This window comes from Austrofundulus limnaeus, unplaced genomic scaffold (assembly GCF_001266775.1).
Source record: "Austrofundulus limnaeus strain Quisiro unplaced genomic scaffold, Austrofundulus_limnaeus-1.0 Scaffold285, whole genome shotgun sequence".
Classification (NCBI taxonomy): Eukaryota; Metazoa; Chordata; class Actinopteri; order Cyprinodontiformes; family Rivulidae; genus Austrofundulus; species Austrofundulus limnaeus.
Window position 1 is genome coordinate 307,026 of NW_013952687.1, and position 12,430 is coordinate 319,455.

At 40.7% G+C, this 12,430-nt stretch overlaps 1 protein-coding gene across 2 annotated transcripts in view; it reads right to left on the reverse strand.

Moving 5' to 3' along the window:
- The window catches only part of plxnb2b (plexin b2b), a 197,477-nt gene that overhangs the window by 151,288 nt on the left and 33,759 nt on the right, over positions 1–12,430 (reverse strand). The window contains exon 2 of one of the 2 annotated variants that reach the window (XM_014021272.1): positions 11,101–11,287. The exons of the other annotated variant lie outside the window; for it this stretch is intronic. The gene's annotated coding sequence lies outside the window, so the exon portion shown is untranslated. The remainder of the gene's footprint in view (positions 1–11,100; positions 11,288–12,430) is intronic. 2 annotated transcript variants of the gene reach the window in all.

The window sequence follows — 12,430 nt, forward strand, 5'->3', positions numbered from 1 at the left end:
GAGTCAGTCACTGGCCATCTTCCCTCTGCTGCTCTCCACATCTAGAGGGAGCAAGTTAAAGTGGCGGGGACAGACAGAAAGTGACAAAGGAGTGGGGAGGCCAATGAGCCGACACAGTCCAGTCACAACAGCATGGACACAAATCCTGGTTCTGTACAATTAGCTCCAGACTGTCATAAATCAGCCAAAGTCAGCCAGCTGGTTAAAGAAGGCCAAACAGAGAAGTTAAAAAGCAACAGCAATCATCAGACATTGAAGAGAAACAAACTCAGCATCTTGTTTCTAATGAAAAGTGTCTGTGGGCCTGTTTTGTAGTTTTATTTTGAATTATTTGATGAGACATGTCAGTGTCTAAACTAAAAAGCTTTGACTTTTTGGTCGTCTCTGTTGACTTCATCACTTTTTGCAATTCAGTGTCAGTAAACTCAAGCAGCGTCGTCTGCAAAAAAAAAAAGTGATCACGGCTCTGATTGTGCAGGGAGTGGGGAGGGTGAAGGCGTTTTGTCCTGTCGTGCACATCTCAATTTTTGTAATTTGCCGCTCGCTGCTCAAGTGGTAAGTTTAAAACAGGAAAAGAAGCAGGACGGAATCAACAAGCAGGTTTGTTTCTACCAATTTTGCACCTGTTATCATTTGCACAGCAATCTTAGTAGATCACTGAAAACAAACACACTAATAATGTGCAATTGTTCAAAGTGCACACGCAATTTAGCGCTTGTTGTTTTGGGATCTTAGTCGCAAAGGCCCTAAGTGTCTCCACCACCTTTCATTCAAAATCAAAGCCAAAATACATGTATTTTGGATGTATATTATTGTATATCAGTTTGTTGGTGCTACCATATTTGGAGCCAGAGTTTGTGCAGTTTGTATATAAGGCTGTAAGCTCCGCCTACTTCCCCATAAACAATTATGGACATTTTTCATTTATCTAGACATTTCTAGATAAATCTGACCACATAACAGTAAGGTAACAACTAGTGACTAGTTAATATACTGTATATTGATAGGTTTTATATGAATAATGTACATCCTGTGAGAGACTCCACTTCCTGCTTCATGTCTGTTTAAAGTAGCAACACCTTTTGTTTACAGAGGACAGCAAAGAGGACAGGCAACTGTTATGGAAATATTTATTTCTTTGAGACAGTTGAGGCCTCATATAAACTGTTTAACAAACACTATTATGTCATCTTAATAAAGCAAGATTTCATCCTAAGGAAATGCTGAGTCAAGGGAAAACACAAAGAGAAACACAAGTGATATCTAAGAATGACTGTTGTTAGCAAACCTTGTTCTGACTTTAATCATTCTATCTACAGATAAACAGCATGTCATTAAAGTATGTCAAGAATTACTGCCTTAAACCCAAGGAGGTTCTATAGAACAGCTGGAGTGCGCAAAAACCATGTGACCGTGTGATCGGCTGGARAAGCTAACGGCTAACTCTAAACGGGCAAAAGTCTGGATTTCCCATTGCTGTACATGTTGACAACAGAGCAGAAAAAAAGGACYGACGATGTAGAAATCATTAAAACTATTAATAATAATATTAATCTAATTATTATTAATATTTTACAGTTTATATAATATATCTAATGTTTTAAATAATGCCAGAAAAGCTGTTTGTGTTATGAATTTATTAACAGAAGATTGACAGGAAAACGTCTCATTTCACAACACAAGTCAGCAGATTTTATCTTATTTAGCTCAATGTGATCTGAGCAGAACATAATGTAACAGTTTAAAATGAAAATAATCTTATAAAGTCAATGTAATCACTGTTATTTATTGAACTGGTTAGCAGATATTAGCTTGTGGAGCATATATACAGAGTTTAGCACTGCTGAATCATGCTACAATTTAACACAAACTATTAAATATTACAGCTGATTTGTCCTCTGATTAATATTTAGAGTCAACCTACAGAGTATAAAATAATAATATAAATGTGAGTATTTTTAGGTTTCTTTTAGAGGAACCTGACCTGTTAAGAAGATGGTTAGCTAATAGAGACAAGTTTCATCCTATAACCAGAGAACATTTTCTAACTGGTAAATATTCTTATTTTTATGACAGTAAGAATAAATAATAAATATACTTCATTACTAGCTGAAGTCATAATTTTTCAACTAGCTAAAGTCTAAGTTACAGGCTAACTTCAGGTCTGGTTCAGATCATTGTTACTTATAAATTATATATTTTTCTGGTGTAAATCTGCTGTTTTACATGATTGTTGAATGAAATTAACATAATTATTAATTTATTGTAAAAACATGATCGTTAATCTGTGAAACAGATCTGGTTCAGCTTGATATTTATCTATTAGTTTCTATGGAGGCTGTGAGCTGTTGCCCTTTTAGGTCTCCGTTTCTGCTCCTCCATGCTGTCACAGACGCTACCAGTGGACGGTATGGGCGGGACTCAGTCTAGTGATACAGTATTTAAGACTATGCTTAAACCTAAAAGTACTAGTTCCATCACAACAGTGAGTGCTTCATATCAGTATAAATGACAACTACACTCTCTGGGCATCACAATTTGCACAAGCCATTTTTAATGAAGGGTTTTTTTTAAAACAGGTGATTCAACACAGTATGAAACTTACCCTTTTTTGATTTCATAAAAAACTATAATAATAAATCAGTAAGTACCAAAACCATTAAGTATTTAAACATCAGGATTTTGTCTCTGCAATTATTGATGCACATTTGGAACAAGAGGGCTAAAGATTTCATTTGGTACTGCTGTAATTTAGGGAAAAGCTGTATTAACATTTTTTCGTGTAATCTCAACAAGGGACTTCCTAACCCAGATTTTAAACCACACCCAATCCAGGCATGCTGCCTTGGCAGGCACCCTATTGGCAGTGGAACACATCTGCTTCTCTGCTCCTAAAAGTCACACATACATATTTTATGCAAACCTTGCTAAAAGGCAGCTGTTTTGCAGGTACAAAGTATGAAATAGTTTGGAGTACGAGCAAAAACCTTGTGGTCCTTACAAAGGCTGTGTGTAGGAATTAAGGCTGTAGATTGGCACAAACCGTTAAGATTTGCAGTAAGATCTGGTAAATGCAGGCCAATCCTGTCTCACACAGCAGCACACCATGGGGGAGCTGAACACTTTTATGGTTGGATCCAATTAATTTCATCTCCACACGCCACACATTTCCAGTTTTAAAGGAGAGGAGGTAGAGGTGTGCAGTGAGGCAAATGGGAATAAAAAAATAAATAAAGAGGATGGTGAGGTTGAGCAAAAGGTTGAGAGATCTTAGAATTCCCCACATCTCTTACGAGGAGGGGGAAAAATTGCAATTACACGTGCCCTCTCAGGCTTTTCAGGCAAGTATGGCTTGCACAAGTGAGCGGGTAGTGTTGAGGTTTGTGCCCAGTGGCAACCAGCACTGCCATTCTCTATGCTAATAGATGCTTGTTGTGCATTATAACAGACATTTTGTAGCACGGCTCTCCGAGTGTGGAGCAGTGGAGGGTGAGTGCAAAGCGAGCATGTGGGGAAGGAGGAGGAATATGTCGCCTCATGTCTCCAGAGATAGTGGGAATAATGAAAAACTCTCTGCTGGGACTTCAAAGCAAACGGCTGGTCATTTCCTGTAGTGATGGCTGATATGGGCCTACATGTTCAGGCAACAAGCACACACACACACACACACACACACACACACGCAAACACNCACACACACACACACACACACACACACACACACACACACACACACTTAGTCACACACTCCTGTTAGCGTAACCTCAGCCAGTGAACGCTACTTCCTTTGATGGTGTAGTTGAGCCAAGAAAGAGAAGGAACAAGTATTTTGGACGTTGAATAAATCTGAAAAGCCTTTTTGTGTGGCCCTGGCAAAATCATCTAAGTGCTTCAGCCGCAGCCTTGGGATCTAAACTCATGCAATAAGACTGTAATGTCAGAAACAAGCTAATGTTAAACATTTTATACTGGCAGAAAGGGACACGTCAAAGAAAAAGTTGCCATTCAGACAAAAACAGTATCCCAGTTTCTGTTGTTCCATCTGCCAAGAAAGGGACATTTTCTTGGCAGACATGAATCAACATATTAAAACATAGGTATAATTAATCAGCCTTTTTTAATTGAAGTGTTTTAGCTGCAGAATCCTTGGCATAGAATGGTTTACTTTAGTCTTCAGTATTGTAGTTGAAACACTTGTGATTTATGTTGTATTCAGTAAATGAGCTGTGTCCTTTTGGCAGAATTATTATTATTTTTTTTTACACCAGTTCTTTTTATCTGTCAAAATAAACAAAAAGAAAGAAAGCCTGAAAAGATTTGGCAGCTAAAATGCGTGTCAAAATGTAGATGAAGATGTATATGTTGCTCATCTAGCAGTGGGTAAAGATGGGCCTGTAAAACTATCAAACACAGTCTGAGTAAACTTGCTCTGCTTGCTTGATATGTAAACATAAACAAGCCAGCGGAGGTCATTTCTAGCTTTTCACTTTTTACCAGATCATTTTGTTCCATTAGGAAAGCCAGACAACCCTGGGGGCCTTTTGATTGCATGTACTGAACATGTGCAAGAATCCATCTAAAAGCAGATTCCTGCATGCCTCTGACTGATAAAAAAACACGGCACATCTGGTTCCATTCAAGATGCCTGGAATAATTCTCCTGCTTGTTTCATATTGCTTCATGAGCCCCCATGCTGACTGTGCAGGATGACACAAACGTTACCACTCAACACAGTTCCTTACCTTTTCAACACACAATAGGAGAGTGGTTTTACAAACGATGGGGGTGAAACAGGAAGCTACAAAGAAGCTATGTTAATCCATGCTCTTTTCTAACCCCTCCTTTCCGCATATCAAATAGAAGTGGGTCTTAAGGGGAGAGTATGTTTAAAGTTTTTCCTGACCAAATTCCTCCTCACTATTATTATTACCTCTCCCACTGAAACCCACTTGAGTGAACCCCATTGCTAAAGGGTCAGTTATCAAAAGGACCAGGACTGAGACACAAAGTCAGGCAACTGATTTAAGCCAGAGGTCTTTTACCCTGTTCCTTATGACTCACTGTCCTGTTTTAGCTGTTTCCCTGCTTCAGCACACCTGATTCAAATAAATAAATGACCCACTCAGAATATCATCAAGTTTCGCAGAAGCCTGTCAATCCCTCACTTACTTAAGTCAGGTGTGTTGAAGCAGACAAACATTGAAAACATGCAGAGCAGTGCAACGTGAGGAACAGGGTTGAAGACCTCTGATTTAAACTAGGCAACTAAAGAAGGCCAGAACTACATGAAGGTAATGTGGGAGCCCAAGAAAGAACAAGGGCCATTCTGATTTTGAAATTAAACCTTTCTACACCCTGGGATCAGGTTGCTTTGCTCACGAACCTGAATGTCACCTTTCCTTTACATTTCCAAAAACACTCATTCCAATTCCTCCACCTTATTCACTGTAAGAAAAAAAAAACTTTAAAAAATGGCACAGTCGGTAAAGCTGTTGCCTCTCAGGGAGAAAGTTGCCAGTTCAATTCCTGGTTGGGGACCTTTGCATGTTCTCTCCATGCATGTGTGGGTTTTCTCCAGGTGTTCCAGTTTCCTTCCACAGAACAAAACCATGAATGTTAGGCTAATTAGTACCTCTAAATTGTTCGTAGGTGAGTGAGAGCATGAATGGTTGTTTCATTTGTCTCTACATGGCCCTGTGATGGTCTTGCGTCCTGTCCAGGGTTTACCTGGCCCCTCACACAGTTAAACAGCTAGACGTTGGCACCAGTGACCTCCCCACAACCTGGAAAGTAAAACCAGGGTAAAGAAAATAGATGGATGGGTATTCTTTAATCTCCCATGTTTGACAGAGTGATGTCCTCAACCAAAATCACCCTGTCTACTGTGGTTCCCCAAGAGATGGAGTGCCAAAGATGCAGAAGATTCAATCAGAGGGACGGGAAAGAGCAGATCACAGACAATACGCAGCGGCTCCATTACCCTCCAGTCCTCGCTTGCTGCTAGTGACGCTTAGCTCGGGCCCCCACCTAATGGTCCATAATATCATTTTATGCCATGTTCCAGCTCTTATGCTAGCTCTAAACATAACCATGTTGCCAAGGCACAATCAAAACAGATATATTTCTTTATTACTCCTCACAAAGCATATCGTCAGATCGGAGCACCCGTACAAAGAAACTAATATCTACAGGAAGCTGCTCTTTTCTTTGGCTCATTTAAAGCAGACGCACTGTTATTACACTGAGCTGCACTCTGACGGCCTCACACTCCCAATGCCATTTACTCAGAAAGTAATGGATGTTTTATCATAATAAAATGAATACAATATCTCCAGTAAAAAAAAAGCCTACTTGAAAAGCATTTTCTCTGCCTTGCAATATGTAGGGATGCCCATCTTGCCTCAGGCAATCAGGTGCTACATGTTTAATTCAGAGCCACAGCAATCTGCATGTCGTGTGTTATTGCGGAGATTTAAAAAAAAAGAAGAAGAAGCAAAAATAGAAACTTATGTGCACCTTTGCTAGTCTCTTTGGCTCACCCAATCATCACATACTGCAACCTTTCGCAGGAGGTCACACAGACTCGTTACAAAGCTCCATCGCTAGAAAAGAAACCATTGCCTGGGTTTTCTGGTTGTGTGCCCACTTGCTTTTTCATCTCATGGGGTAAATGCTGCGCTTGCAAATCTTGTGCCAGACAAACAGCATTTCACTTTTAGTGAAGGCAAGTTTTTAGCCACAACCTGGAATCATCCCCTACACAGCGTCGAAGTGTCGCTGTCCTTTATCCTATAAATCCTCAGGTCAGACCAAGCCATTTACACTATGAGGATCTGATGAGATGAGCCAAAACTTGGACACGAATGTGTGTCAGTCTGTGTGGCAAGATGGAGGTAGGAGGGGAGTTGGAGAATCCAATCTCTCACACAGAGGAGCAGAGGCAGGTGGGCAGATATGCTCCAAGCCTAGAATAACCCCAGTAGTACCTATAAATGAGAGGATGGGATTACAGGGGAATTAGAAAACCTGCTGAGATGGTTGATAATGCTGTTCATGTTTCACACTGTGCACACAAAAAAAAGTCAAACTGTGTCACTAATGAAAATATGGACAAGCTCTTAGCAGTCACTGAGCAGAAAATGTAAGGACAAAGATCACCCTCTTTATTTACAGCAAGGATTTGATGTTGCTCATTCCACGGACTTTCAAAACAAATATTAAAAGATTTATGTCTTTGCCATTATTGTGCCTGAACTTTTCTAAAGTGGCAATAGTAAACATAAGCCCCACTATTCTGGTTGCGAATAGGATTATTGTTGTGTCAACAAACCCCCATAGATAATAGTAATTACTGCCCTAGCTGCAGTGCCATCAGACTGAGGCAACTTCGCGAGCTGACAGCTTGGTCCTAATTACCGAGAACCACCAATTACAAGCTCCATTTCATTATTTATATTTCACAGCACACCCATATAAAAGAGACTTCAATGACTCGGAGCAGTCGCATCTCTGGCAGCAGCAGAGCAGCATCCAGAGACCTGCTGAATCAATCTGGTTTCTTTTTCTTGACAAAAAATAAAATTGTTTCTTAGCAAAAAAAAAAAACAGCATTGTTTAAGTAGACACGACTAAATAAAACAAGTGGAAAATTAAACTGGCTTTGTTTTTTGTTAACAACAAGAAGCAATTCTGCTGCAAAGAAAGTAAATTGTCATCTCCCCCTTTCTTAATAATTTAGTCTTTCTGTTCTGAAATCTGTGCAAAATTATTCAAATAATCTGCTGCCATTGAAAAGACGCCTCTAAAAATAATAAAATGAATAAACTTGACATTATTTATTGGGGGATTGCGGGGGGGGTGGGTGGTATTCAACCAACCGCGCACACTGATTTTCACAGATGTTGCCTATCACCCCCTCCTGCCAAATGGCATCCAGTGATGGCTGACAGGAGGGAAGCAAAGGGGGGCGGACTGAGAGCGGGGGTGTGTAAATTCTGCTATTCCTGCTCCAGTGATTTCTGCAGAAACTTGGCAGATCATTGTGGAGATTTGTATGTCTGTGAATTTGACATGAAACTGAGTGGCTCGTCTGGAATCTGTCTTTCAACAAGCCTCCCCTGGCTGTTCGTCTTATGTTCCCATGATTCCCAAAGGCCACAGTTCCCAAGCTTACAAAAGGTGCAGATGGGACGATTAACTCCAGCTATTATGTATCTTATACAATCCGCTGAAAGATAACCATTATTACATCTGCTGATTCAAAACAAAAAAAGCACATCTCCGTGTTAAAGCCAATAATCTGCAAAAACGACAAACCAAACAGAAAGCATCTGCACCGCTGCAATACATGCCGCTGCACTTACACACCTTGTTCATAAACAAAGGCTCATTCTCTATTTATGATTCAGTGCAAATTCAATGGTTTGCGGAATGAGCTCAAAAGAGAAATTCATGCTCGGCGAGCTGTAAAGCTTGTAAAACTATCGCATTCCAAAATGACAAGCCATCTCAACAACTAAAATAACGGGTTGGAGAAAAAGAATTTGCCATAGTCAACCACGGCTCCTCGCATTTAGATGACAGCTGCACAGGGCAGGCCTTGTTTGCAGGGCCTGGACTGGACAAGTATATGTGGCCTGGAGGCCGGATCTGTTCCAACTGTGCCCTGGCAAGAAAGTGTTCAGCCCAGTCAGCCTCGACAGCTTGGATATTCACAGGGGTGTGTGGGGGAACTGGAACGTAGACGTACCATGCTGGAGACTGGGGGAGCCTTGCAGGAGGAGGACCGGGGGTGATAAGTCAAGAACAGGGTGGTTTATTTTATTTTTGTACCGCAAGGACGTGACATTTGCAGAGTTTGATGAGCAAGACCAAACACGGGCAGGTGAAGAGGCTCCCGTGTCTCTTCTGGCCAGGAGCAATCAAGTTTATTATCTGGCAGGTATATGTCAGCAGCCTTTTAAAACAACCTCTACACATTTATAAAGTGTCTTTATATTACCAAATCAAAAAAAAAAGTTAGCGGGAACATATTTTTAAAGCCAGGAATATTTAACTTATACGATTATTGCAGAGAATGATGAACAGAACTGAGCTTATGTGCCATATGGGGGCAGGGGTGTATAAAAAAATTCAATTATAAAATTACCTTTTTAAAAACTGTGATTATACAATAATACTGTCATCATGCAGAACATTGTGGATACTTAATGATTAGATTAAAAATATATATTTTAAGTCAACTTTAGCATGACAAACTTTGAAAAAAAGTTCAAAAGTTTTTGTATAATCCTGATATTTAAAATATTATGTGCCAAAGGGTACAACCATTTTATAACCATTAAACAATTGTGTTAAAATAATATATTTTAAATCAAAATGAAAATTCATCTTACATAAGATAAACAAGTGCAGCACAAATAAACAGTTAAAGTGTCTAAAAGTTACAGAACAAAAACAGGTCAGTGTTGCACAACAACAAACAACACTTTGGGCCCCACCCACTCTGCTGCTGCAAAAAAAGACAACAACTAAATGAGATTCAGGAGGTTTGTTTGTGCTAGTGCATCTTGATTCATTCATCCCCATGCACCTCTTTGCTCTGGGGTTGTGTCAAGGCAAAGCCCCACGGAAGAGATAATTGACACTTCCTAATCCTCATGGATACCAAAAAGCATGTCATTACCATGACATTTACACTGTCTTATGGGACGTGAGACGCAGAATGTAAACAACAAAAGGGATAAACAACCCCAAAGATAGGAAATGTGAATGCCTAATGGGCTGTATTTCAGGTCACACGTGTAGTTTGAACACCTTGTTCTGACAGCGCTGATTTAACAGAACTTGGATGGAGGGATTGTCTGTGCTCAGCCAAGTGGGGTAGCCTACTATTCAAATTAGCCACATTTTGATTATCTTTTACACCACAGGGAAGGCTGGTGGGCTTGCAGGGCTGCAGGAAATGTGTTAGAAATTGGAGCACAACAGCTATGGCCAAAGTAAACAGCTGATAATGAAGAAAAGGAGCAAAATAAAAACTTGTCTGTCAGGCTAAGTACTCTGCAGATGAATAAACATAGCATGCCAAGAATCCAGCCACTCCTGATGTCCGTGGAAGCTTTGCCACTTGAATAACATCACAGAAACGAATGAACACACAAAAAACATTAAGTGTTCTGAAATAAACAGTTTGAAAAACTAAGAGATTGACACTAAGAACAGATTTATTCACTTGTGTACCGTAGAAAACAAGCATTAAATTTAGTAGTGAGCAAGTAAAGTTTTGCCAGAACTTGGTCAAACTTCTGGTCCAGGACTTGACTTATAATTGGACCATTGTTTGACACAGAATGCTGACCATTTTACAAGCCAGCACTGCTTCTCGTCTATGGGTACAGTAACAAAAAAAGACATGTTTTTAATCAATGTGCTGTGGCACTTTGGGGTTGAGCACTGCCAGTGAATCTCCCAGGTGGGATGAGCAACTATCTGCAGGATAACAGATTTATTTTCTCAATGAGTTTTCGCTGAAATCTGCTCCATCTCTTTTCCAGAGCTGTCCAACTTCTCCTATTGTCCAAAAACAACAAACAATAGGCGTCAGGACTGCCTTTTTAAGTAGAAAGGAGGTGGTTTAACTAATTAGAAACACCCCCTGTAGTTTTGGCTTCACACCCTTTAGTTTACTTGGAGCAGTTTGATACACTTTGCTCCAACCAGAAACTGATGGGCCCATTATAGGAAAGCTAGGGCTAGACATTTTTTTTCTTCGTCTGGCTGTTGGCCAATTGGAGGGTAGTTTACAGAAGTAGCCTAAATCCAACAGTGGCAAGTGTAAGTAAAAAGCGTAAGCAAAATAAAGTGAGAAATGGACTCCCACACTTAGTCCCATCAATCCCAGCTTGGAAAAAAATGAGAAAAGAAAGAACAGGATGACAAAAATAAATATATAAATAAATACTATGCACAAAAAAATTATTCGGAACATTCCAAAAGAACATTTTGATATGAGTGGGAATCAAAAGAATTGCCAGGGCATGAGAACAGGAGTAAACTGGGAGGATAAGTCAAAATAAAATGACCTTGGGTTCTACTCACTAGGGAAAGGCAGACAGGGGTGCAGCGAGCGTCTTGGCTGTTGGAGTGGAACAGAGAAGGGTGCAGCGGCAGCTGCACAGTGGGTGCTCACTGGACACTTCAATCACAGGTAGCCAAAGACCCGGGCGAACTTGGCCAATTAGCCGCACACTGCCGTTGACCCCCAGCTTCATTAAGGGCTCGGGCTCTGGAGAAGGGAAGAAAGGAGAGGTTTAGACAGACGGACAGAAAATGGTCAGCATTGGCCAGGTTTGAGAAGACACACACATATGTGTATTTCCACAAATACAAATGCTAGAGGTGGTGCTCAAGGTTACAGATATATACAGTCAAGCATGAGAACACACAACACCCCACATGTATGTAGCGGCCAAACCACACTCCAACATTTAATGTGTGAATGAAGATGGCGGCGGTGGCGGCAGATGTATGTAGCTGTGCAGTATCGCTGCCAGAAAATACATCCCATTTGGCTTTACAGACATCTGCAGGTCTGTTTTTGACCAAATTTACCTCAGCTTTAGTGTTGCCGTTACTCTGTATGCTACATAAACGAAAGATCAAAGACGCAAATGACGGACATCATTTTTGAAAAATAACAGCAGACAAGCGTCCTATGGCGTGTATACAAGCATCGACCATAAGTTATCCTAACTTTGGTAAATATCATCTACCTTGCCGGTTGGGCTGGTTTCTCTGGCTTGCTGCTGTTGCGGCGTGTCTCGGTGGAGTGGCGGACGTGGATGGAGTCCCTCGGCCCTCAGATTGTCCCTCGTGTTTGGACGGAGCGCCTGGGGTGGACTTGCCGGCCTGGACGCGTGGCGGTGGGAGCTGAGACTGAGTGACTAATCTAACAAGTGAGGCGTACCAGCTTCCGTGTTGCCTCTTTGGATCAATATCAGCCGTGCCCTGTTTTTCGGTTGAGGATCAAACTGGAGCTACTGGTTTTGGTGAGCATGCTCATGTCCGACATGATGGGAACCATGTTATTCAAGCCTTGAAGTGTGCGCCATTCACCGAAGAAAAGAACAGCAAGCTACTGACTGGCTTCAGAACCTCACCTGATCGGGTAGTAATTTCGGCCTATGTTTCTGTTTTTCATCAGTGGACAAAAGACATTAGTGCTAAAGGCACGGATATAACAGACTCTGTTTTAACCAGTCAGAAACAACATTTAAGACTTCTGTTTAATATTCTTTTAGTCATTGGAAATATTGAACTTAATCCAGGTCCAGATAAAAAATGAATTGAAAATTTTATATTTTCAGATCTTCCAAGGTGCCAATTATGGAACTCTCTGTGCATTGTTGCCCAAATCAAATTCTGGAAG